General features: G+C 36.7%; 1 protein-coding gene across 5 annotated transcripts in view; it reads right to left on the reverse strand.

Annotated features, from left to right (window-relative positions):
- The window catches only part of NCOA3 (nuclear receptor coactivator 3), a 134,490-nt gene that overhangs the window by 59,233 nt on the left and 60,594 nt on the right, over positions 1 to 14,663 (reverse strand). For 4 of the 5 annotated variants that reach the window (XM_055438601.2, XM_055438593.2, XM_055438582.2 and 1 more), the window contains exon 2: positions 8,799 to 8,883. The exons of the other annotated variant lie outside the window; for it this stretch is intronic. The gene's annotated coding sequence lies outside the window, so the exon portion shown is untranslated. The remainder of the gene's footprint in view (positions 1 to 8,798; positions 8,884 to 14,663) is intronic. 5 annotated transcript variants of the gene reach the window in all.

Here is a 14,663-nt window from a genome sequence, read left to right on the forward strand (position 1 = left end):
ATTTCAATAAGAAAATTTACTTTTTTCTAAAGAAATTCCCCATTAAAAGTAAACTTATTACATCAGCAGTTAAAAATCAAGTTTATCTTTTAAAACTTTAGAGTAATAACATCTCTCTGCAACAAGTGACGTATATTACAATGTTCATTGAACTATCATTCATACATCAAGTACTAGAGAAAACTAATGTTCAATCCCAAATGTAAAAAATTCTAATAAAGCCATACAAAAGACTACAATATAGTAGCAGAATAAATAAATAAATCATATATAACATGGTGGAATCTTAAAAGCCATCAAAAGTTAAAAAAGCAAGTACACTACATTCCTTATATTTTTGTAAAGCTAAAAGACAAAACTAAACATTGTTCAGGAACACATGTATGTGTGGCTTTTCAAACTTTTCTGAAAGCAACTGCAACGAAAGGAAACTGTTACTTCTGGGATCCAGGCAGGATGAGTTCAGGGAGAAAAACAGAGGGAATGGACACACCTAACAACCTTCCAGCTCTTAAATTCAAGTAGTAGGTTCACAAATGTTCATCAAAGTATACTTTATAACTCACAAATAATATATACTCTTGCTTATATAAAATACTGCATCATTTTAATGTTAAATTTTAAAAACTATGTGGACAAATACTTACTCTAACATTTGAGATAGATCCTGTGTTAAGTGTATTTCATCTACTACTCAATTCCCCCTGCAGTCCTCTGATACATAGAACAGATAAAAGTACAGAATTCAACTTTATTCCTTTTAATAAGAAAACTGGGAAGTAAAATAACTCACTCAAGGTCAAATATCTAGTAAGTGATGGAGCTAGAAATTAAACCCAGGTGTCTCCAATGTCAGAGCCCAAGCCCTTAAATGTTGCCACTCCTCCCCTTAAAAATCCCCAAAAACCTTAAAACTTATGACATCAAATACTCTATTCCCTTTTTCATGGAATCTCTGAGTTTAACTGCACCATTTACAGCTGTTTCAACAACAGACTTTCAATAGAACTGACCCATCTGAAGTCCTCAATAAGAAGTTACTGTTTTCCAGCCACAATCACTAGAATTTCCTATCAGTCTTTATAAAAAGAAAATAGTGAAGAAGTATGGCCTTTACCAGGTTGGTCATCACCAAGTACCATAGATTCTAAACCCACCCCAATGCACATCACTTTAAAAAACAATTTTAAATATCTTCATCTTACTGACAGTTTAATCTCCTAATCTAACCATCATTCATTTACACTGAGTAGGGGAGAAGCAGTTCACTTAAACTGTTTGGTTTTTAAATAATAGTTGCTTTACAGATTTCCATGAGTTTAATTCACTTTAACTATAAGGCATACAAAACACAGTTTATAATTAAAACTGTTATCTTTAAACTCTAGTAATTCAATAAAAAACTAAGCTGAAGGACAGAGATAAATACAGTTCTCACAACTGAGAACATCATTCATATGCAATACTTTTTCTAAATATCAAGTTTCTCGGGACTTCTGCTGAAACTTTTAGAAACTATAATATTATTAATAAAATATGATATGAAAGCATGTATTAATTATCCTGGCCTTGGCAATATTTTCATTCCTCTATCCAACTATACAATGTTTTAATTTTAACAAAGATGACAGCTTACTTTCACTGCTGAAGTAATGTCATCTGTAAGTTTCTAAGGTATTACTGACTTCAGTGATACTTACATTTTTCTATTAAAAATCATTTTAAAACCACAAATAAGAACTTAAATTTTCTGCAACTGTATGCTTAAGCAGTATCCTCTACCTCCTCAGCATGAATATTTTAAAAGACTGCAACTTACTACAATATAAAGTTCACAAATTATAGAAAGAAAAGGTCTAAAGTTTGCAAAGAATCAAGATGTAAGTTCTAACTTCAGTTACATCACAAACTAGTTATACAACTTTAATAAATCCATTGGCTTAAGCCCTTTACAACGCTGGGTTGTAAGAACAAGGTTGAAATAGGAAATTACTTTCTTATTGAATATCATTCAGACTGGAGAAGAAATAAAGTAACTGAACTTAAAGGGTTATCCAAACTACCCATCTGAAGAATGGAAGGAAAACAAACTAGAAGACAAATGGAAAGGACAAGTGAGAAACAGCAAATGGTCTATCAAACATGTTAACTAGAGCCCCAGAAGTAAGACTGAAGCAAAAACAAAAAACTTCAAGAAATAATGGCCAAAACTTCCCCAAACTTGATGAAAACACCAGTGTGCACACTGAAGTTCAGTTAATTCCAAGAAGAATAAATACAAAGAAAACCAAACCTAAGTACATTACAGTCCAACTATTTTAAATCAAACATCAAGATAAAATCTTGAAAGTAGTCACAAGAAAAAAAGACCATAAGACCATATATACAGAGGAACAAAGATAAAAATTACCTTTTTAGAAACAATCAGACAACAGAACAAGATCTTTAAAGTGCTGAAGCAACTGACACAGAGTTTTATATACAGGAAATCCTTCAAAAATGAATGTGAAATGAACATTTTCACATAAGTAAAATCTGTGACAATTAGTCTCAAATACTTTAGGAACCAAAAGTACTTCTTCAGGCCAACGATTAAGAACATCAGATGAAAACTCCTGTCCGTAACAATGAATGAAGGACATCCAAAATGTCTTCCTGCCAAACGGATGGCTCGGCTTCCCTCTGCTGTTTGCCTTGAAGTCTAAGATTCTCTTGGAAAAGATTACGTATCTAAATATTTTTATAAATAAAAGATAAAATCTGAATATTTTATGAAATAAATTCTGGATGACAGACTACTGACCTAAGGTAACTTACACAATTTTACAACTGTACCGGAGGAAGAACTAAGTCAAAATTTCTAGGTCCCTTTATACACCTAAGTGGATTATGTCTTCAAAGCAGACTACAAAAAAAAAAAAAAAGATTAAGCAAAACAGATTTACACAGAACTGAACGAACTAGTGAAGATTTTAACTGCAGTTATTTGTTTTAGAATATTATTGTTTGGTATTATGTTTTCTAATGGGTTCTATAACGAAGCCCTTTTTCTTTCTCTTCTATATCTAGCCCTCAATTTAATAAATTACACTTATGTACTCTAAAAGCATTCTATGTGGCACCTAATTCGATGTCCTCAAATTGCAGGGGAAAAAACAGAAACATAAAAACTGAGTCTCTCTACTTTTCATATCAATAATATTAATTGCATAGGTTTAATAAAAATCTGTCAACCCATTTATCAGGATAATTGGATAATCAAGTCTGCATCTTGAATGTCATAATAGAGAATAATTCTCATTTAGGCAGGCATGACAAGCCCATCATTAACAAATAATGACTTCACTTTATAAGTCAATACCTATAGGCCTGGTACCTATTTATAGGGACCAGCCTCAAAAGTAGGCCAGAGACTCAGTAAATTTGATTAACTGGGAGGAGAGACAATTCATTCATATTTATAGGTCCTACAAATGAAATCTAGTAGAGTTTGTTGAGACTGGTTTCCTAGTCTCAAGATACAAGAATAAAAGAGACTTTAGAAACGCAAGCCTATATTCCTTAGGAAAACTTCCAGAGGGAAATTAATCCTCCGGTCTCAGAAGCTGTTCGATAAAATACCCTCAGGGAATTCCCCAGCAGTCCATCAGTTAAGACACCACACATGGCAGGAGACCCAGGTTCAATCCCTGGTCGGAGAGTTAAGACCCTGCATGCTGCACAGCACAGCTCCAAAAATAAATAAATAAAGTAACAATCAAAGAAGCTTCTATGGTTAAAGATATCTTTTTGGTCCTTTTGGCACAGCATGAGAAGAGCCTTTTTTTTTTTTTTTTAATTAACTCAAGAATCAACTATGGGCTTCCAATTTAGGTCAAGAGAGAAAATGATGAGACTCATCCCAACACAAACTGAACAAACTATATTCAAATAACAGAGAACGAGCAGTGAGAAATCGTGGTCCCTGAAATTAGGAAAACAACTAGGCATGAGGGGAGAAGGAACAACATGATAACATGAGCCCAACCATCAGCCAGGCTTCCTTCTAGGAGGCAATTTTTCCAGATCACAACAGAGGGATGAAGAACTCAAACAGAGCCCAGCAATCTTGCAGAATGAACAAGATAATAACCAGAATTCAGAATGGTCAAGCTGGATAGATATTGCAGGGCAGTTTCTCAGAAAGACTGACAAGATTGCAGGAACTAACAAACATATCCTGAGATTTGTACCAAAATCCTAAAAGATTTAGATTACCCAGAGAAATCATGACAAAGAAGAAAGAGTTGAAACACTCACACCACCTGCTTTCAAGCCTTACTATAAAGCTGCACTGGATTGACAGGCATAAGGATTGAAGAATCAATGGAACAGAATAAAGACCAGAAATAGACTCCGACTACATAAATGGCTCCCCAGGTGGCTCGCTGGTGAAGAATCCACCTGCCGATGCAGAAGACACAGGTTCAAACCCTGGTTCGGAAAGACCTGCTGCAGGAGAAAATGGCAACCTACTTGTTACCCTTGACTGGAAAATTCCTTGGATAGAAGAGCCTGACGGGCTTCAACCCATGAAGTAGCAAAGAATCAGACACAACTGAACACAAACATGTACACACAGAGAGCAGCAAGAGTCTGACACAACTGAGCATGTACGTACACATACGGAGTAGCAAAGGGTTGGGCACAACTGAGCACACGTGTACACACACACACACACACAATTAAAAAGCAACACAATGGAAAAAGGAGTCTTCAACAAATAGCCATGGAACAGAATGTCAATGTTTTTAAAAACTTATCCTCAATCCTTTCTTCATACCACATGCAAACAGTAAATCAAAATGGACCACAGACCTAAATATAAAGATAGAATTACAGAACTTCTACAACAAAGGAGAAAAATCTTCATAAACTCATTAATAGGCAGAGATTGCTTCACACACTAAAAACGATTACTCATAAGCAAAAAAAAATTTATTTTATTCAAAATGCCTATATTCTCAAAAAAAAAAAAAATTCAAGAATATGAAAAGGGAAACCAAAGACCAGAAGAAAATACTCTCAAAATACATCTGAAAAGAATTTGTACCCAGAAAACTTTAAGTCATACAATAAGAAAACAAACCACCCAATTTAAGAAATGTGCAAAATTTGAACAGACGCTTCATAGAGAGATATAAATGGAACTTGAACTCTCATAAATTGCAAGTGGAATATAAAATGGTACAGCCACTTTAGAAAACAGTTTCAATTTCTTATAAAGATAAGCACACACTTAACATAAGACAATTACACTCCTGGGTATTTACTCAAGAGGAAAAAAAATCCAAACAAAAACTTGCACTTAAATATTCTTAGAAGCTTTATTCATAGAAGCCAAAAATAGGAAACCCAATGGAATACTACTCAGCAATAAAAATAAACTACTGATATACTCAATAATGTGGATGCAGCTAAAAAAACATAGAACTACATAGAACTTATACAATATGAGAGTGGGGAAACAGGCTCTCTCACACATTGCTGGTGTGAATCCATATGGCATAATGCTTGAGTGTAATTAGACAACATCTAACAAAAACTACATATACATTTACCCTCCAACCTAGTAATCTTACTTCTAAGAATTTACCCCCCGCAAGAATATGAAAATATATTTTCACAAGGTTATTCGCTGCAGCATCATTTTAACTGCAAAATACTGGAAACAACCTAGGTAATACCCATACGTAGGAAACTGACTGAACAACCTATGGTATATGCACATAATGAAAACTGCGCTGCTGCTGCTGCTGCTGCTCAGTCGTGTCCAACTCATTGCCGCTCTTTGGACTGTAGCCTGTCAGGCTATTCATGAGATTTTTCAGGCAAGAACACTGAAGTGAGTTGCCATTTCCTCCTCCAGGGGATCTTCCCAACCCAGTGACTGAACTTGCATCTCCTGCACTGCAGGCAGATTCTTTTACTGGTGAGCAACTGACGAAGGAGAAAAAAAAAAACTATACATATATCTGCTTGTCATTACAAAAAGAAAATATAGGAACACACTCTAGAAAACAATGAAGATGGCTTCCTCCGAGAAATGGGGAAAATGAGGGTGGAAAAGATACAGAAGGGAATGTGTATCTTTTGTGTAATTTTGACCTTTGAAAACGTATTCATATTCTACATAATCAACATAAAACCAGAATCAGAATGAGGAGGAGCATTTTAAAACAAACTGAAACTCAAGCACACAAATAAATAAACCTCATTTTGTTTCAAACAAATATCACAACTACATCATGCAGAAAGTAAGGGTGGGAAACAAAAATGGGGAGGGAAGGGAAGGTAGGATGAGGGAGAACTAATTCAAGTATTTTAAAAATATAGTATCTTACACCTGAAAATCAACCACTAATGCAACAGTGTAAATCAAATACTAACCTCCAGTAAAAATTTAAAAATAAAAAAATTTTAAATAAAAATATGTAAGTCAAAAAAATGAATATAGGATTTCCTCTCAGTCCTGGGCAAAACTATATACAAATTCCCCACTCACTTTGTTTACTGTAATTAAATGGGCAAAGCAAATCTGAAATGATTTTAGACATATTATAGGACAGCCAAATGAGTAAATGTTCTATGCTGGGAACCAAGGCTCTCGTGGTATAAAAAATAGACATAAAAATATAAAGTGAGAGGTGCAAAGGAAAAAACTCTGCAGATGTGGCGTGAAACTGGATATACTGACATAAACACATGATTTATAAACTACGTAGATGCATGTTGCTATGTACGTGTGTACATGAACAAGTATGTTTATATATGTACATGTATAAACATGCATTTATTTCCTAGCTGTGTCCACTGAAGGGGTCAAGAAGAGAAGACAATCTAGGAGCAACAAGGACACCTACCAAGGATCTTGGTCTCTAATACTCTTTCCCACAAGGACACAGGAGCATGATGAAAGAGCTCCACTGGGAACGGAATGAGAAAATGACCATTTTGGAAGCATGACAGTAAAAAATTAGATCAGACAAGAATCATCAATGAATGCTAAATCTAGGGCAAACTGTGATGAGAATCATGGTATTGGCATTGTCTCGCCCATCACTGCTTAAAGAAGGGGAAGAAACTCTAACAGCAGAGAAATCCGGCTACATACTGGCCAAGTGATCACAATTAACATCCCAATGAGGGACAGAAGACATCCTGTGCCTCCAGAAGCTGTACATCTTTCTCGGGGTATCACATCACCTATGCAGTATCCCGGCCAAGAACGCATAACCTCATTCTAATCCTGTTTCAAACAGAAAATGCAGAATATTCTAATAAGGGAGGGGAAGAGTTGCAGTCTTCAAAAATGTCAATGTCATACCAGACAAAGAAGAAGCTGGGGAAATATTCCAGGAAAAAGGAGGCTAAAGAAAAATAATAACTACATACAGTACCTGAGCTTAGACTGGTTTCCGTTACAAGAAGCAAGGGAAACTGCTGGGAGAGACTTTATTAGGTCAACTGACAAAACTGGAAGATGGACAACAGGTCTATATTAACATCCATTTATGAAGCTGATAACCATACAATGGTTATATGAGAGAATAACCCTATTCGTAGGAAATAAAGCAGAAGTATTAGAGGAAAGAAGTACACTGCACTTAACATAACCCTCAATAATTCAAAAAAGAGAGAGGAAAGAGTAAGTGCCCACATGAATGCAAATAATAGAACCGGAGAGTGAATCTGACTAAGGATATCTGGATAACTCTTTATACTCTGGTTTTTAACTTTCACAAACTGGACATTTCCATATAAAGTTTTGCTTTTTAAGATAAATACTATGGAGATAGTTCTCTACTGTGTTCAGAATATAATGGCTGTATGCCATAATTAACTGAAGGATTTTATTGGGAAATAGCAAGAGCTGCAACTGGAGGCCTAGATAAAGTATCAGATAAAGGACTGTTTCAAATGTAAGCAAGAGGAGTTTGTATTTTTTTCTTGTAAGCCAGGGAACAGTCGTACAAAGCTCATAACAGAAAAGAGGCTTGATTAAAGGTATATACTGAAGAAAATTTTCTAGCAAATTTTCAAGTGGGTTGAAACAGTACAGATAAGAAGCAGTAAAGGGACATTTCAAACACAAGCATGAAATTACAGGGTCTTGGTCTAGGAAGCTAAGATTGGTAACAGAAAGCTCACTGAACAGAGGAGACATGAAAACAGAATCCAGAGAAGGCCTGTTTACTAAAAATATCAAAGGGGGTGGGATTCAAAGATGACTCAGATTTCAAGCCCAGCCAACCAAGAGAAGAATAATGTTACTAACAAAAAGAAATTTACCTACCTAAACAAGGCATAAGTGCTTTCGTGGCTATCAGACAATATTTTCATTCTCATTTTTCCTATTCTGATGCAATAACAAAAGTTAGGAGAGGGTCAGTTGAAATGTTACACACCAGGACAATCTGAGGAAACTAGCCTCCTCAAGGTGGAATAGTCAAAATGGGTGGAGCTGATTCCGATTTTAAGTGCCATTAAAATATTCACACATAAGGAGAAGAGGGCTGATGGCAGCGTCTCAAGCTTAACTGTAACATACTCCTTCCCTCCAAATTTATATTTGTATATAGAATATACATATATATTAACTTATTCCAAGACTCTTCATTCAACTAACAGCTTCATTAAAGAGGACAACATAACATATAAAACAAGCTTAAGATGAAATCATAAAATCACAAAGTGGGCAGTATCTTCAGAAGGTGAAGTCAGAAAATTACAAAGGATCCAAAGTAAAACTGAATTACCTGGCTAACCAGTCAAATGCTGTTCAAGTAGTTTATGTTTGTTTTTATTGGTCTCTGACTCCACTGTTCAGCAAGTATTTTGATCCTGAGGACAAAAACAAATAAAAAAAGGGTGTTGATTTTTATTGCCCTTTCTTAATATAAATATTCTTATTAGCCACACACAAGTTAACTTTTCCCACCTTTCCCGTCCCTGGACATAAGAAACAAAATTAACAAAAAGTTATCAAGTATGAAGCCTCTTCCTAGGAATTTGAAATTGATGCCATATTTTGCCATATATTACTATTTTGCCATATATAACTATTTTGCCATATATTACTACTTCTGTTTTAAAAAAAAAAACTAGGCGGGGCATACACAATACAATCGGACACAATTTGTAAGCATGGATAATGCAAAGTAGTGATGAAGGATACCAGCTCCGAGTTCCGAATAGTGATGAAACCAGATGGGTAATCTGAACTTGGGATATTCCCCCAAGTCCAAAGGGAATGCTCAACAAATTAACAATTTAAAACAATATAAATATCCTGTAAGAAGCTAATTAAATCTTCAAGTCCAAAAAAGATAAATACCCACCAGATAGATGGATAAAGCAACCAAGGAAAAGGGAGAAAGAAAGAGAAAAAAAAATGGATATTTTCTTCCCCTCTAGGAAAGGGTACATCATTTCATTCACCAAAAAAAAAAAAAATCATTTTAAACAGGAGACAGATAAATGAAGGACAGTTCTTCAAAATAAACTTCAATAAATATGTGAACAAACAGAACTGCAGACTCCTGCACTTGAGGAAATGTGGAGCAGGCTCCAGTGCAATGAAAAAGTGAGCCAATAAAAACATTCACTCTCACCTTACAATTCTCCAAATGCGACAAAGCACACTCTGACTACCACTAATTCCAGAGCTATCTAGATACAACAACCATAGCTGAGCCCTTAAGTTAACAGCATTCGTGCTGGAACTGGCAGTCTGTTGAGAAAGGATGGAAGGAAAAATGATATACTCACAAGTTCCAAGTAACAAACACATCACATTCATGGCCAATCCACACAGTAGATAGGAGACAACCAACCACAATCTAGGTGCATGATGTGAAGGATCTGTTGCACTTTTGAAACCCAAATTAAAGGTGAAAAACTGGGGAATGAGGGTGGAAGGAAGAAGGATATCAATCATAACGCTGTTGATGAAGAGAGAAGAGGAAAATCTAGGTAATATATAAGTGGCATGCAATTAAAGTTATAAAAGGAACTGTTGTATCCAGTAGCATGTCTACTAATAATCACAGTAGTCCCCAGCTTATCACTGAGATAATGCCAAAAGTAAGCTACTTCTTGGACTGCATCTTCCAATCCACAATAGTACATATAGATTCTTAGCATAATGGCTAAAGAGCAGAAGCTTCAGAGCCCACCGGTCTAGAATCAACCAACTCCCAGCTCTTTCACTTACTGGTCAGGTACCTCTGGGTTAATGTAAGACATCTTTGAGCCTCAGATTTCTCATCTTACAATGGGTATCACAACTCATAAGGTTCTTGTGACAATTAACTGAAAATACTTAAATTACTTACTAGTACCTAGCATATACAAGCTCAATAAATAAAAACAATTATTAGCCAAACAAGACTATCTGACACATAGTATAATAAGTGTTTCCAAGCACACTAAAATAAAAAACAGGAGAAAACACAAACAACTTTGGTTTTTAAATGAATTGAGCTTCCCTGGTAGCTCAGCTGGTAAAGAATCCTAATGCAATGCAGAAGACCCCAGTTCAATTCCTGGATTGGGAAGATCTGCTGGAGAAGGGATAGACTACCCACTCCAGTATTCCTGGGCTTCTCTGATGGCTCAGCTAGGAAAGAATCCACCTGCAATGTAGGAGACCTAGGTTCGATCCCTGGGTTGGGAAGATCCCCTGGAGAAGGGAAAAGGCTATCCACTCCAGTATTCTGACCTGGAGAATTCCAAGGACTGTATGTATAGTCCATGGGGTCACAAAGAGTCAGACATGACTGAGCGACTTTAATTCATTAATTCATTCAATTCAATGTTTTATAACTTGAATTTTTATATTCAATTTAACTACAGGACAGTGGAGGGGGAAAAGGTAGGCAAAAGTCCTATAAAGAAACTTCAAGGCTTTCTGGCCCTAGTTTTAAATCAAATTTCATCTCAGAAATGGTTCTTTTGTACTTCCCTGGCAGTCTAGTGGCTAAGAATCCACCAGCCAATGGAAGAAACACGGGTTCAACCTCTGGCCTGGGAAGATTCCACATGCCTCAGAGCAACTTAACCAGTACACAACTACTGAACCCGAGCTCTAGAGCCTGCGAGCCTCAAACACAAGAGAAGCCGCAGGATTGAGAAGCTCGCACATCGTAACCAAGCAGAGCCCCGCTGACCACAGCTAGAGAAAGCCTCCATGCAGCAATGCATGCCAGTGCAGCCAAAAATTTAAAAATAAATGTAATTTTTAAAGAGAAATGGTTCTTTTTTTGTTGCTCCTTTTGAGAGGTAAGGGGGAGTTCATGGGATGACATTAGTACCTAGAGAGCAAGATGGGTGGGCAGGAAAAGGCATCTGGGTCAGAATGTACCTAATGACTGATCCAGGGAACAAGCACTGCTGCCTAATGTGAAACGCTGGTGAGAGCCTATATTCACACTCAAGTACTGTTGTACTGCTGATGAGAACTATCCAAAGGAGTACTGATACAGCCAATCTGTACCCCATAACCCCCAGAACATAAAGGAATACCATCTAAGAAGTTCTCCTCTCCCAGGAAGTGTGCAGCTGGATTAGAAAGGCCCCCCAAATAATCAGAGCAACGACTGGCTTGCCTACCAGCAAACTACAAGGAGTAGGTAGTCTAAAAAGTACTATCTACCAAGATCCTGTCAAGTATGAAACCGCTGGGACACTGCAGTTGACTAGTCTAGAACCAAGATTCTGCAAAGGCAACAGAGCAGATTTCCTAGGACTGTAATTTTGTTTTTTTGTTTAGTTGCTAAGTTGTGTCTGACTCTTTTTGCGAGCACATGGTCTGTAGCCGACCAGGTTCCTTTGTCTTTGGGATTTCCCAGGCACTAATACTGGAATGGATTGTCACTTCCTTCTCCTGGGGATCTTCCTGACCCAGGGGTTGAAGCCGCATATCCTGCAGGTAGATTCTCTACCACTGAGCCACCAGGGAAGCCCCAATTTGTCTACTAGAATTAACATAAAGGTGACTGATGAGATCCATATTATCAAAACCTGCAACACTAGAAAGCTACTGGGGGCTTGGGGAGATCAAACTGAGCTTTGTTAATAAGAGCTAGTCTGAGAAGATGTGCCTCGAGGCCAGAACAAAGAATCAAACTGGGGGAGGGGAGCTGAGAGGAAAATCCAAACTACATAATGCTGATGCTGGGAAACACCAACTGGACAAAGAGAGGCCACTGAATATTATGAACGTGTTTTTCTTTTGCTATTGAGCACGGAAGGGGGCAAGGACTCTACTATTAATCATATTAAGCTCACTGTTCTCTCCATGCTGCTGTAGGCAGGGCTCCCAGGGACTCCCTCCTTGGTTCCTTAAAATCATAGATGGAGATGGGGAACCACCATCTTTGGGAAAAGCTAGCTGTTGCCCAATCATCTTAAAAGCGCTACACAATCAGTTTGTACACCAATTAAATATCCCGTTTACTTAAAGATTCCGTAATATCGGCGCAAAGAACATTTTTTCTTTTGCAGTTGAGATTACTTATCAAACAATAAATATATCCTTTGTCAAAACTGTAACACCAGATTTTACTTACAACAGTCAACTACAACCAATCTAATGAAAGGGGAAAGAAAGGATGTAAGTTTAATAACATAGGAAAGTTTTAAATTTAAAAAGATGCTACTGTTTTTAAAGCTATATAAACTTCACAAAAAAAAGAATTTTCTCTTTAAAATTTATTAGTCCATTATTTCGTGTTTAATAAGGAAAAATGTATTTGGAACCCAAGAGAATACTGGCAATACACTGATGACAAACTCAAAAATAGCAGTCTTTCTGACAAGGGGAGTAGGAATTATTTCAAATTATAGCACATGCAGGCTTAGCAGAGTAAGGACAGGGTTAAAAAAAAAATACTTGACATGTATTACACCCAGCCTATGATGTATATTAGAAAAGACCAAATTGATTTATAATAACTTATTCTGAATAGTCATTTAATAAGTTATAATAAATGTTTAGTTCTATCAATCTGAAAATTTAAAAGAGGCAGTTAAAAAAGAAGCTTTAGATTCAGAAAACCTAGGTTTTGGAAGTTCAGATTCATAACCTTGGGGAAGGCATTTAATTCACTTAAATGTTTGCTCTGCACCTATCAGATGCCAGGTGCTACACAGGCCCTCAAAAGTATAGGCAAAATATGGTTCCTGCTATTAATGAGGAAAGGAGTAGCAGGTACAAATAGCCACTATAGTTTTTGAAATGAAAACTATGTTCACTCAGTAAGTATCTGCTGGGCATCAACCTGCTACACTCTGCCAGACACCAGGGATATAAGGAGGGACCAAAGATGCAGACAATCTGACAATAGTGTTAAAGGAGAGAGAAGAGGATAGTCCTGCCTTTCTCACAGGATTTCTGTGGTAGCTGTAAAGCACTATTTACATGTGAATGTAAGACAGATTCAGAACCATTTACCTCATCCAAGAAAAAAAAAGGGGGGAGAGGATTATTAACAAACTTTGAATGTACAGATAATTTCTGCAATTATTCTCCAGAGTTAGAAATGAAATGCCAATTGAGTTTCTTTATAACAAAAGACAAAGGCAAAGAAGAAACAAAGTTTTGTAAAATGTTAGACATTTGCGTAAAAATCATGAGACAGAGAAAACATTAATGGGGTATATAAAGGTTGCTGAATATGAAAGCTATTTTTAACTCAACACATTCAGGAAATCGTGCCATATATTTTGCTTACACTACGATACTATCCACTGATGAACAATGACAGTAAATACGACCATTCTGCATTTTTAAAATTACCTTGAGATTAAGGAGAAAACTAAAAAAAATCCAGTTGGCAGACCAGTTTATTAACAAGCTCCCTATCTCTGGCTGAGTTGTAGCTAGTAATGACATGGTTGCTAAAACAGGCATGAAGCCAGACGCTTGCTGGTGCTTGTTCTGCTTCCCTCTCCCCCATCTCCTGGAAAAACCGCATGCAGTGCTGCACGATCACACAAAATAAATACAGGAAAGCGGGTGGGAGGGGTTGGGTGGAGAGGTGAGCTGAAGCTCTGGGCTCCACCAGTGGAAGGCGTTCCACAAGAATTGCTACAGGGTCAAAAGTTTACAGTGGTTTCAATTTCACCTTTTAGCAGCCAATCAGGAAACAGGGACTGAACACTGACCCTCAGGCTGCAAATGAACATTAACTCATTGGCTACCAGGATTGTATGTACTCCTTTTCTAGTAAGGCGTTCCTTTCTTCTCCTTAGGGGGGAATGCGGGGCATGGGAAGGTGGCAGCAGAGGAGGAGGCAAAGAACATTTTAAGTTCAAGGTGACAATTTTATTGAAGACCATGTATTTTATACAAGTATTTGAGTGGAGAAAAATGATCGAGTCATTTTCCTTGAAATTCTCCTGTAGTATCTAACAAACCAATTATTAAAGTTGGTATCGAGACAAAGAGTGAAGTTAGGCAGGTTACAGATAGATTAATCTCCATGAGGCTGCAATTTTAAGAACAAGTTACAATACGATCACAGATAATGCTGATTATGTTTCCAGTAAATAACTCAGATGTTGAAGCCATTAAAATATTTATCTAACCCCAATTTTTTATTTGCATAGGTTCTCCATCT

The sequence above is a fragment of the Moschus berezovskii genome, chromosome 15 (genome assembly GCF_049115385.1).
Source record: "Moschus berezovskii isolate FMDL1 chromosome 15, NW_MosBer_1.0, whole genome shotgun sequence".
NCBI classification, from domain to species: Eukaryota; Metazoa; Chordata; class Mammalia; order Artiodactyla; family Moschidae; genus Moschus; species Moschus berezovskii.